Here is a 12,919-nt window from a genome sequence, read left to right as displayed (position 1 = left end):
TTTAACAAATGTAGGTGTCCAACTTATTTTGCCCCTCCACTCCTCCCAAAGACATGGACCCTTGTAGTTTCCCTTCAAATGTTAGTTTTTATTTAAGTTTATGAAGATAATTAACACTTACAAGGCTCTTTTAAGGGTTTGTAAACAGTGTAGGATTATAACAATATATTTGCCTGTATAGGAACATTGGCCTATAACATGCTTTCAGTGCTAGATTTTTTTAATTAATTTATAATAAAAACTCTAATTTTTACCTGATATGATTTGTTTGCGCTCCATTAAGCCCCCATCTCTATGGCTTTACAAACTGGGACAGAGGTCTCTTATGTTCGTACCAATGCTTTAGGGAAGTACTTAATAACTTGGATGATAAAAAGTGTCTTTTATCTGAAAATAATCTTTAAAACTCTCTAGAGTAACCATGCTATAGATAAGTTTTTCTGCTGGCCCATCACTCCGTAGCTGTCAGATGTCAAAGTGGCGTCCTTGTGCAACTGTTACACATCAGCACCACCTCAGGGTGCAGCTGTGGGAGTGTACTTGTGAGTGGCCCTGAGGCAGGACGTCTCAGTGCAAGGCATTAACTCTGCTGCAGCTTCACTCAGTGTGGGTTGAGTGCTTGCAAGGTGAGAATTCTGCAAAAAGCCTATCCAGGGGAATGAACCAAGTCCATCTGTAAATGTTTCTCCTTTTCCTGTAGTTTATATAGTACCTTCATGTGTCTTCCACATACATCAAGATCCTTGCTTATAATGTGCTAATACTTAGCTCACATGGGCTTCTGATGCATTTCCCAGTTCAAACAAATCCGGATTATAAACATTTACTGCTGTGTTTCTGTAACTGGTGTGGCTGGTGTATCCTGACATGCCTGGAGCTTTGTTTCTCTGCATGCACATGGACTGGTGTTTGAACAAAGATTTAAATTGGGAAGGCAGGGCAGCGTGACACAGCTATTGCAAGATGCATGCTTTCTCACCATGGTGCTGTAGCCAAAATATGCTTGAGCATTTTACCTAGGAAGCAAAAAATAACTTAGCCTTTCATTTTTGTGGTAATTTCTTCATTCTTCAGCAGCATGGCTCTACCAGGCATCAGCAGTTCCAAACAGAAGATATATTGCACAACATATGGACTAATTGGTGCTTTTAATTTCTCTTCTTGTAGGATAACTCTTAGGTTCCCGAATGTGCTGTCAAATGCTGACACATTGAACTAGCTGACTCCGCTGCATTATTTCTGATGTTTAAAAAGGCCTAAAGGAAAGTAGAGACTGGCACTTCTGTTACAGTCTTTCAAGGTAAGATGTTATTTCTTTTGCCAGGACAGAGGGAAGAAGACAGATTCCACAGACTGTCCTAGTCCCACCTCTGGGTCTCTAATCAACTTATTGTGGTTTAGTCCAATACAGCCACTTGCTCACTCGCTTGCTCGCTCACTTGCTCACTCTGATGAGGGAGAGAATCAGAAGAGTAAAAGTGAAAAGCTTGTGTGTTGAGATAAAGACAGTTTAATATGGAAAGCAAAATCCATGCAGAGAAGCAAAGCAAAACAAGGAATTAATTCACCACTTCCCATGAGCAGGCCGGTGTTCAGCCATCCCAGGAAAGCCAGGCCCCTTCACACATAAAGATAATTTGGGAGGACAAACGTGATCACTACAAATGTTCCCTCTTCCTTCTTCCCTCTTCATATGCTGAGTGCGATGCCACGTAGTCTGGAATATCGCTTTGGTCAGCGGGGGTCATCTGTCCTGGCTGTGTTCCCTCCCAGTTCCTTGTGCACCCCTAGCCTCCTTGCTGGTGATGTGGTGTGAGGACCAAAAAAGGCCTTGTCACTATGCATGAACTCAGCAATAACTAAAATGTCCATGTGTTTTCAATCCTGTTACCAGCACAAATCTAAAGCATAGCTTTTTATCAGCTATTGTGAGGAAAATGAACTCCACCTTAGTCAAAGTCAGCACAAAACTACATGAATCTGAGGTCTTGTATTGGACCCAGCTATCATTATTTGTTGATTATAAGCAAATTCACTGGCTTCAGTAAGACAAAATCATGCAATTTCAAGAAACATTCATGAAGAAACAATTTCTTTTCTTTTCCTATATCACTAATTCTATGCAAGTGCTATGCCAGCACTCTTAAGTGCTCGTATATCTTTCCATTCACATGCCTTAGCTCTTCTATGTATGTATTAGAATTATTTAGTGGTAGTGGTCTTCAGTCCCTATAGAATGCCATGCTGAGATCAATTCACCACCAGGAAAAATAAGGCAATGAAGCTAAACATGACTGTAGCTAGAAAAGTGACCATTCTGCTTTGAATAGGGCTGCTGCTGTGATCTGTCATTAATTACCCATGTTTCCTGTGCATTTTTGGGATTCATGGCTGCATTATCAGCTGCACTGTAGGGCTACTGCATTTTCTCTGCAGCACAGCAGACCAGCCACAGAGCAGACTGACAGAGAGGCAGTCAGTACCAGGGTTATGCTGTGCCCAGTGAGCAGCATAGCCTCTTACCACTGCAGAGTTTTTATAGTGACCAGCAGGACAGGGCTATATAGATTTTTTTTTTCTCCTTTCTGTGCAAAGATCATGTTAAGAGCAACACCAAAGGGGTGGCCTGAATGAAATCTCTAAGAAAAGAAACCCAGATAAGTAAAGGCTAAGTAAAGGTTCTTTGCTACTGACTCCTGAATTGCCTCAGGTTTGACAGCTGCTGTTTGAGGTGGCAGTTGAATTCTGTTTTTATTTATACTTAGAGTGTCACTGCCTGCCCACCTTATTGCATGCACTGCAGTATGCTGCAGAGTTGGATGAGAGGTAAGACACGCCTAAAACTGAACTTCTCTTTTGAAGAGAGAGGATTTAGTCTCTTGACAGTGATTACCTAGGATGGCTAATGCTTTTCTTCTGCTGCTTTTGCAGCTTTAATCAGAGTATAAACAAACAGTGGAGACAGCTTGGTTAGCTTTTGAGTGTGGAGAGCTTGTTTCACTTTTGACTGTGGAGTAAATGTGGTGCTTACAGGTGTAGACTTGAATTGCTGCCAGCTTATGGGGCAGGTAAAGGTCTCCTAAATCTGTGATTCCAAAGACATGAGGACACCAGCTGGTTTTCCTCAAATTTTGAAACTAAGTAAGTGTGGAAAAGCAGATCTCCTGCAGTTTTTCATTACTCCGTGAACTTCTCATTTAGATGTGGAGGTGTGTGTGTAGCTGGAAACACCCGGACTCCACTGACTCTCTCTGGCTCTGCTGTGTAAAAGCACTTCAGAAAGGGGGCAGAGGGTTCTGCAGTAGACAAGCTGCCATGATTGCGAAGCCTGTGTGCACTTCCTCTGCAGGTCTCATACCAGCACATTTTGGATTGCCCCTGGGCTCTTGCTCGTGGGGCAGTGTCTGTTCCTCCTTCGAAGATGCTGTTCTTCGCTTGGTTGTACCTGGGCTCTTGCTCTTCTGGAGATTATTCTTTTACCAGGAAAAGCGTTAGCATTAGTGGATTTTATCTTTGCTGCTGGCATAAAGGTGTTTCGATACAGCAGGATAAATCTTAGAACAGTCAAAATAAGGAAACTTCACTGTTGCTGTGACTAGGCTGGTTGCAGTTCCTGTGTGCTGTGTGCTGCAGCTGTGTCCTGGCTGTAGAAGTGGACACCCTCAGCCAAGCGTGGGCTTCTGAATGAAGGAAATGTGTATGTATATGCCCAGAGGGGCTCTCAGGTTGCCTTTTCAGACCCCCAGCCCTGCCAGTGCACTGCAGCAGGTGCCAGTAATGTAGTGCAGTCAAAACCTGCGTGTCCAGCGGGGTGCAGTGGGTGGCCCTGCAAGGTGCAGGGTGGGAATTGAGGCGGGGGTGCTGTAGGGATACATATGCAGAGAGAGAGGAAGAGATTGCAGAAAGGTTGGAAAATCCAGAGCAGACTTGTAGGGGCTCTCAGGGAGCTGACAATAGGGATGGTTGCTGACTGCCTTGGAAAGCACAGGAGCACCAGGTACAGTCACTGAGAAGTGGAGTCTGAGCTCAGGGACTTGTCACAAGGCTGTGGATATGGAGAGGAGGATGATGAAGATACTCTATTTCAGGCGCTCTGAGTTTAGGTACCCCCCAAGTTAGATACACACATACATTTACATGTATCTTTGCTTGTCCCTATATGGAGCGGCATGGTGAGCTGTCCTGTTGCATCAGTAGCTCTGGGCACATACAGAGGGCAGGGGAGCACAGGCATTACTGGCAGTAGCCACCAGCATAGAGATGTGCTACCAATAAAATGTTAGTACACAAGGTAGGGTTGGTAATTTAGCAAGTCTTGGGAAAAGTGGGCTTAATTTATTTCCTCAAAGCAGAGTATTAGAAAACTGGGTGTGGTGTGATGGCATGTAACACAACATTTCATTGTGCTCAAGGCATTTTGCATTTGTACAGATACTGATACCTGGAAATACTAATGTGAACACCTCAGTGCTTTTTGCCTGTATGTTACAAAGCCAGCATCTCGCTGGTGTGATACATTCCATGGAGAGGGCCCAAAAGCATTTTGTCTGTTTCTGAACTTCACTGAATGTGATCCCTGTGCAAATGGTTAAAGCACTGCGCTTCTAATTGGATTACAGATTTTGGCAATGTGAGATGAGCAACAGACTTATTAAAATTAATTTCCATTTATAAAACCATGGCTGCTTCATTGGGATTGCCTTGGGTTTCTCAAAGCTGTGTCCTGTAGCCTTAATTTAGCTTTGATTTTAGTAAAAAGAAAGGATTTACTGCAATATCATCAGACTTAAAGCATTTTCACTTTTCACAGTAGAAACTCAGCCTATTTAAGAGGGAAAAAATTTGAAAGAGCAACCAACCTTATGAACAAAGTCTTGCACTTCTGACAGGTGAAAATACAGACTGGTTGAATACAAATGCTCAACAATCACCTTGCTTAGCTGATCCTTAAACTGTAGCTTTTTTACACTTCTGGTTATCTTCTGTTTATGTTATCTTATTCTTTTTATCTGGCCTTTCTGAGTTTTCTGTGCTTGTTGGACCAGTTAAATTGGAGTTTTGCACACTGATTGGTTGGCTTCAGAGGTCCCTGATATACTTTCATGTACAAGGAAGATCTGATTTTTGAGAAAATGTGTATTGTAAGTGCAGTTAAGCTTTGCTCAAATCCAAATACCACTGAAAAGAGTTTATTTTCTTCTCTCAACACCTGCACAATTAAATGCAGTCACTTTTTTTATTTGACCAGGTATTTCCACTTGACTAGTGCAAAACAGTTGTAGCTTAAGCTCTGGCTGTTTCATCCTTCCTCCACTTATTTGTGGTTGTGCTTAAATATGCCACAAAGCCATCAAGCTGCCCAGCCGTGCTGTGTTACAGCTTCCACCTTCCCACATTGTCCAGAAGGATTTTTCTGAGTCATCTTGTCATGCCACTTGCCAGAGAGACCTGGAGGTCCCACCTGGAGTGGTGCTCTGGGTATGAAAAGGTTGTCACAATGTCACCTCGTGCTTGCCAGTTTCTAGGGGGAAGCCAGTGCGCAGCCTGACTGTAAAAGAAACGGCAGCGGAAGTGTGACCCAAGCCCACCTCCTGGTGGTGCTGCCATCCATGTTGTGGCTGGTTGCACCTGACTCCGTGTCTGAACACAAGCTGAGGATCCCACATGGAGGCCCCCCTGCACACTGGTCAGTGCCGGAGCAGAGTCCAGGTGAAACTGTGGGATGTGCAGATCGTGTGTCTGCATCCTACACTGCTCGTGGCCAGCACATGTGCTCCAAGTTCCTTGATGCTTTCTTGCATTTCAGGCATTCAGGTGCTGGGACCACTGGTTGGAAGTGATGCTACTGACCAAGAGCAGCCAACGTGTGCCATACTATATTTTTGTGAATTTGGTCTGTGGAAGGGACCCCACTCCTCAATTTTACGGGCACAATAAATGCTGAGGTGTTTAAGTACAGTAACTAGTTCTTTATATTGATGAAAGGCTTGTGTCCTTTTCTGATTTATGACACTTGTGAAGGATTAAAAAAATAAGTCTGCTAATCTTTGGAACAACCTAAACATTAAAAAAATCCCGCTAAAACATCTTTGGATTTTACTTCTTCTGCCGTCAGAACCTGACACCAATTCAGCAACTCTCAGGATTTTCTGAGAATGACAATCAGTTGCTAGTATAGAAAGTAAATTCTCTTGTTTCATGTTTTAATCTTAATAAGTTCAGGGTTTTGAGCTGTTATCTATGTATTTTTATTTGCCCTTTTGCTGTTTCTCTGCATGTGAGGAGGCACAAGAGTAACTCATCTTTCTTTCTGCTAAAGGTTTTATTTTTTCAAAGGAGATGCTTTGTCCACTAGGAACTGTGTCTCAGCATGCTAATAAAACTCACTTTATGCCTTTAAAATGTTTATTCAAAGTGGACTGGCTGGCTCACAGTAGCTGTGTGGGTGAACTGTCCTTGAATTTTGTCAACTTAATTTAGTACTGCACAATACCCAGTGATGGAAAACAGCTATAAATTGTCTGTGCACAGCCATGCATTATTGATAAAGGGTAGAATAAGCTCTACAATTTCTTTATTTGGTGTTGTTAGTGCAACAACTGGCTGATTTGTTAAGACTTTTCCCCCTCCTATTGGCAGTAAAATATCTCTTCATTTTGAACTCTGAGTTTTCTGAATTTTGATTTGTTTGGGGTTGAAAACTTGCTTTGCCTCCAGTGTTACTAAATGTAATGGAAATATTTTCACAGAATAGAAACAAACTTAAGTTCAGGGGGAGCTAAGCAAACAGTAAGTTTGACTCCATGCTGAAGACAGGACTCTCGTAATTATCTCAAATATGTAGAAATAGAAAATGGATCATAAAGTCTCACAGTACATTTAAAAGAAAAAATGCTTTAATGTACTTCATTTGGCACATGCTTAGAGAAAATGCTTTACAGTGAGCTCAGTGTGCTTTGTAATTTCAGTGTTCCTTCAAAGTTTATGAAAAAATCTCAAGCCTTAAATCTGTCATGCCTTTTCTCCTGTTGACACTTATGATGAGTAGAGACTCTACTGAATATAATTTGCATATAAAACTGTGCTGTAAACTAAACAGTTCTTTCGCTGTAGTTGAACGAAGGTACAATGAACTGCTGAAAACTGGAAATTAATAAATATGTAAGTTAAAAAAAAAAAAGACTCGCCAACGAAACTATGAGGCACTTAGTCTTTCCAATAGATGTCCAGCATTGAAACTTCTTTTTAAGCTAAAATTTTTGGAAGAGTAGCTTCCCAGAGGTTGTTATTGTACTACAGCCAAGGGAATGTACAATTTGTGCCAAGGAAATATTGTATTAGAATTATGGAATTTTATTTCCCTCTTTTATGTTTGTAGATAGCTGTCCTTTGGTAGAAGCATTCCAGACCCCTATAGATTTTTTTTTTTTTTTTTTTTCCTTTGTAAAAGTGTCAGGGTAAGGAATTCACACGTTATACTGATTTTATAATGGTTTCTTTTATTCTATGGGCAATTGATGTGTATTAGTTTAACTTTCCATATATTTGCAGTGTTTTAAGGTTAGAAGTCATTAAGTAATGAAGTAATTAAACTGTTGGTGTCATTGCAGTCAGAAGGCAGGAAAAACCATTGGTAAAAGGACTAACATGACTGACAGAGGCTTGCTAGAGATTTACATTGAGAATGAGTCATTCTTCAAAACTTTTTCATTTTCTGATGGAAATTGTGGAGTAAATCAAATACAGTGGCTATGAGTGATTAAAATGCAGAACTTATGAATTCCTACTGACTTTGTAAATCTGACTCCTTTACTGTTAAGATTGCTTTAAGATAAATTATTTTATATTGAGGCTGTGATTTTTTTAAATGAAAGCTTCAACTCTTGAAGAAGGTTATTTTGATATTCAACATCATTAATTATGTGGCTTGCATAGAAAGCTGTCATGGAAGAGACATGGGAGATTTTTTTCCATAGGTCATCTGGTAGATCTGTGGTAATTAACTTGATAAATCAAAGTGGCAAATTTTACTATAGTTTAAATACTTACACAATTCCGATGTTACACAGTCATCTAAAAATTTCTATGCTGGTTGAAGAGGATACCTCTGGTTTGATCCTACAGAAAATACAAACAGTGGACATTGACTTGCCTGTGATTTTGATTTTGGAGCAACTGTGCAGCTGTATTTTTTTAGAGAAGGGCAGGCTTCAGCCATATTACTACAATTCTGTTCATACAGTTTGGGAGTATGAGTGTGTGTGTAATTTCTTCTGGAAACAAGTATACTTTGGTAGTGAAATGCAGTTTTGAAAATCCTTTGTTCCTGTTGTTTGTTTAAAAGAGCGTCTTTCACTGGCATTGTTAGAAGCCACTGTAATAAAAAACTGTAAGATATGGAAATACTCCAGAGTACAATAGGATTGGATTCTCCTCCATATCTGCACACTCTCTCCCGGCAGTGCATGGATGGTGTTGTTCAGACCTCTTCATTTGCCCCCCTGGAAGTCAATCAGTAGTCTGACAAATACAAAAGTGCTTTAATGCAATTTGACATTTATTTTCTTCATACTACTAACAAAATATGCCTTGGTCCAGTCAGGTTGAGTGGCTTTTGGAAAGTTACCTAGATTAGAAATGTACTGTGCAAGTGACCTGAGTGTTGCTTGCCACCATCCAAAATCCTTTACTCTTGGGAGGGCCATTGTGGAGGAAGGTGGGATGGATGAGGCTGTAAGAAATCAGCTTCACATGACTGATCTCTGCAGGCCATGCTCAAAATACAGGGACAGGTGATGCAGGAATGGTGTGATGCAAAAGGACCTGAAAGTAGTTGATTTAAAAACAAGTAAATAAAATATAAAAAGGTCAGTTTTTCTAAGGAAAACGAGAGACTTTTCCTAGCAGCCAGTAGCAATGAAAAGGTGGTAGGGGAAGAGTGAGGCCAGTGACTTATGAAGAGAAGTTTTCTGAAAACCTTCTGCTACTTTTAATGTGGTATTTCCCATTCCTGTTCAAATGCATTGAAAGAGGATGTTATTTTATTTTTTTTCTCTCCAGTATAGAAATTAGCAGGGATGGGGTGGAATCCTTCACCCTAAAATATTTTCTTTTTAAAAGCATAGGGTAGGAGAGTAAAACAAGTGTCGCTGCATCTGTCCCCACCCAGGAGTAATGCCAAATTTTGTCTCTGACAAGTTGCATTATGCCCTACTATAGGGGGAAGAAAACTGCTTTCCTCTCTCTTGGTACAAAAAAATGTATTAAGCTTGTTTGGGTGGGATAAACTTCAGAGGGCTCTTCCAGGTTTGATTAGTAGTACAAAACCTGTGCTGGTTCTAACACGTGTATGTTGTGCTTCCATTTACCTCAGCCAGCCAGGCTGCAGTACACACTTGTTCTGTGAATCACAGAACAGTCATCATTGTGGACAAAATCTCTTTTCTCCTTCTTGTTGTTACACTATATTGTCCTCCAGTAATTTGAAAGAGATGGGGAGTACGCTGAATTACCCTGATTCTGTCAAGTTACTGTGTCAACAGTGCAATTATCTGCTCTGAGAGGCTCTACACTGGCAGAAACTGATTCTTACTGAATTTGCCATGAACTTTCAGCTGTAGAAGTAATTAATTCTCTGCAAAATATGCTTTAAATAGAGCTATGTCCTTGCCTAATGTCTGTAACCCTGATAATTAATAACATTTTGTCCTTCTAGAAGACTCTGTTAATGGTCTTTCTACAGTAAACTTGATGAGACCCTCTTTGCAAAATGCAGAGCACTTTTTAACCCTTCTTCTCCCAACAGCCATTTTGGCTGGTAATGTTCATGCACTTTCCACGCAATGTGGTGGTGAAGGCATGTTGCTCCTCTACTATGTGTACAGAACACAGAGCTGTAGGTTGCTCTTGTGTTTTCCTCCTGTTCCCCTTTTCCTCCTCCCTTTTGTGTTGCTCTTAATGAGGTGCTAGGGGATGGCAGCACAGATTTTCCCAGTATACATTAAAACAAACACATCTAAGCTGGATGCAGTAAAAGCAAAACATTGTTAGCTATGGCAGAAGAATTGCTAGGTAGGGGAAAACTGAGTTATGTTGTTTGGGAAAATGATTGCACCCCTGGCTAATGACAAAATAATTGAATGAGTGGTTATGTGTTGCCTCAGTGCAAGCTTTAAGTATCTGAAACATGATCTGCTTTTGTTTTTTTTAGTGCTGAAATTTGCTATGAAATAGAAAATTGAGTAAATAAAGTTTGGATCCAGCATGATCCTCAGCTGTTCTTCAAGGTTCCTCACCCTTCTTCCTTCTGGTTTAACCTGGGATATTCTTGTGCACCTGGAAAACTGAGCTATAAAAGCAGTTTTGTTTCTGTTGTTTTATTTATTTTGTACTAGAAAAATTGCATTCCTGTAAGCTTTCTGTAGGCTGCCTATAGCAAAGGCAGTGCTGGCATGTGAGGTTTCACGATAAACTGAAGAACTCAATTTTAAAGATACACCATGAATGACTGAGCTTAGTGTGTCTTACACCCAAGGAATTTTCCCCCTAACAGTTTTGAGGTACATACTACTTTAAGGATCTTGTGGTTTACTTTGGAGTGAAATCACAAGTGATTTCAGGTTTTATTCCAGCTTTTTCAGTTTTCTTTGTCTTGGTCTTGAATGTTCTGGCATCTTTTGTTGCCTTTCTTCCACAGTATCCTCTATAGAGGTGCAACAGCAACTATAAATTATCTTCCATCATAAAGAAGGGTGCAAAGTAAAGATCCACATTGTTGCTTCCTGAAGATCAAAATGAAGTTTCAGATGCTAACATTGCGATCAACAGGCAAAACAAATCTGGGCACAGGCACTTAAGAGTTATTTTAGCTGAATGTATTTGGCAGTCCCTGGGGTGTAAAAGGAAAGCTTGTCCTTGAGTTTTTTAAAAGACCAACAGTTACAATGTTGACATATTCATTAAAAGCTTTAAAGTTTATTCCCTGGTAAGTAAACGTATAATGTTGCATTGCTGATTTTTTTTCTGAACCAATTTTTAAACTTCAGAACAGCTTAAAAAGGGGTGGTGAAAAATATGTTTTCCAATCCATTGCTGGAATGTGTCCATGATTCCCAAAGGGTAAAAGAGTTCCTGTGCCAAATTCAACAGAGTAGCAAGAGATCTTATTTGAAGTCTGTCCTCAGTGAAGAATGGCTTATGGCTTGTTCTGGCCAAATTAGAAACTGTAGGAAACAGGAAAGTATTTTTTGCCAGGTTACCCCTCACTTGTGAGAAATGCTACTACCCTAAACTTGTCTCTCTGTCATATCACTTCAGGTTGATGGCTCCCTTCATTTTGCTTCAAATCCCAGCTCCCTCTGCTTAAAAAATAATAATAAAAATGGCATTTCAGAAAGATTCACAATGTTTTAAAGAGAGACCAAGAATCCGGGTGACTGCCTTTCAAAGTCAGTAATTGATGGCATTTCAATTCAGGGAGGAGTTTGGCTTGGTTAATGTAACTTTACAGCAGAAGTATGCATCTCATTATTTTATGTGTCTGTATTTATTTAACTTTTGGCTGTATGTTTTACTTGTAACATTTCTTTTAGTCGTGACTGGGAGCAGAATTAGCAGGTAATCACAGGTTTAAATGCACAACAGTGTGCCTTTGTTGAGGATGGTTAGCTGGGCTTCTCTTTTAATTGAAAATGCATAGAAGCAAGAATCAGCAATGTATTTAAAATGGAAATCATTGTACAACACAAAATAATTTTTCTTTACGTTAAAAAAAAGGGTGGCTACTAGGGCATTATGTCCTTTGCTAGGTATCTGAAACAATTTATGATATATCAGTGGTCAATGAGTAATTGTTCAAACTGTATTGGAAATAGGTTTTCTTGTAGGCACCTAGTGTCTTGGGTTGCGAGATGTGGCCAGAGGTGTGTATTCTATTGCCATCTCTTAGAGGTGGGGCAGCTCTTAGAGTTATCTTCTGTTAGTTGGGCCACCTGTTAAAACCAGCTGGGGCTGTTTTCTTTACCTCTTCCACAACCAATCCTCCCTCTGGGAATTGTCTTCTGTTAATGGCCCATTGAGTGTCACTGCATGACTGATAAAATTTCATCACCCTGTTGGGAGATGCTCTGCCCAGGGGGAAGAGCCAAGCATTCCTACGTGGATATAATCTGAGATTTGGAATGCTACAGGCAGCTTTTTCCCACTGGATTCCCAGAGGTGCAGCCTTCCTTTTCACTGGATTCCCAAAGGAAGACTAGGCCCATCCACACCACCACGGGACCTTCAGAGGAAAACTGCACCCTTCTACAGGATCACTGCTTCAACAGAACCGCACCCGTCACTGCAGCAGGACTGCAGCCACCATTGAATGGGAGTGCTACCAACACCCTGACCAACAGGGTATGAGGTCATATTCTGACTCTGTCAGTAGGGGTTTTCTTTTGTACTATTGCATTTGTATTTTAATTTTCCTAGTAAAGAACTGTTATTCCTATTCCCATATCTTTGCCTGAGAGCTGCTTAATTTTAAAACTATAATAATTTGCGGGGGAGGGTGGGGGTTCATTTTCCATTTTAAAGAAGGCTCCTGCCTTCCTAAGCAGACACCTGTCTTTTTTCAAACTAAGACACCTAGGAAAAAAACAGATCAGAAGATCATGGAATTTTGAAGGCAAAGGTGCCTTATAAACATGGGAGAACTTAGGGATATACACTGGCAGTGAACCAGTCTGAAGGAGTTGAGAGAGAAGATGATTTGCTCCGTAGCTATGACAACCTCTTCTGTGTCAGGTTTGCTCCTCTGAAGAGTCATTTACTTCAGTTCATGCTAACTCAGCATTAGCTGTAGTGCTAACTCGCCTTTACAGTGTTTTTTCAGCAAGCGTTTTTGATGTAAATTATGTAAAGATTTCTGCACGTG

At 40.6% G+C, this 12,919-nt stretch overlaps 1 protein-coding gene across 6 annotated transcripts in view; it reads left to right on the top strand.

The window, feature by feature from the left end:
• KANK1 (KN motif and ankyrin repeat domains 1) overlaps positions 1–12,919 on the top strand; it is a 127,954-nt gene that overhangs the window by 31,356 nt on the left and 83,679 nt on the right. For 5 of the 6 annotated variants that reach the window (XM_030968369.1, XM_030968371.1, XM_030968372.1 and 2 more), the window contains one exon: positions 1,168–1,300. The exons of the other annotated variant lie outside the window; for it this stretch is intronic. The gene's annotated coding sequence lies outside the window, so the exon portion shown is untranslated. The remainder of the gene's footprint in view (positions 1–1,167; positions 1,301–12,919) is intronic. 6 annotated transcript variants of the gene reach the window in all.

This window comes from Camarhynchus parvulus, chromosome Z (genome assembly GCF_901933205.1).
Source record: "Camarhynchus parvulus chromosome Z, STF_HiC, whole genome shotgun sequence".
Taxonomy (NCBI): Eukaryota; Metazoa; Chordata; class Aves; order Passeriformes; family Thraupidae; genus Camarhynchus; species Camarhynchus parvulus.
This window is presented reverse-complemented; position numbering and strand designations above follow the sequence as displayed.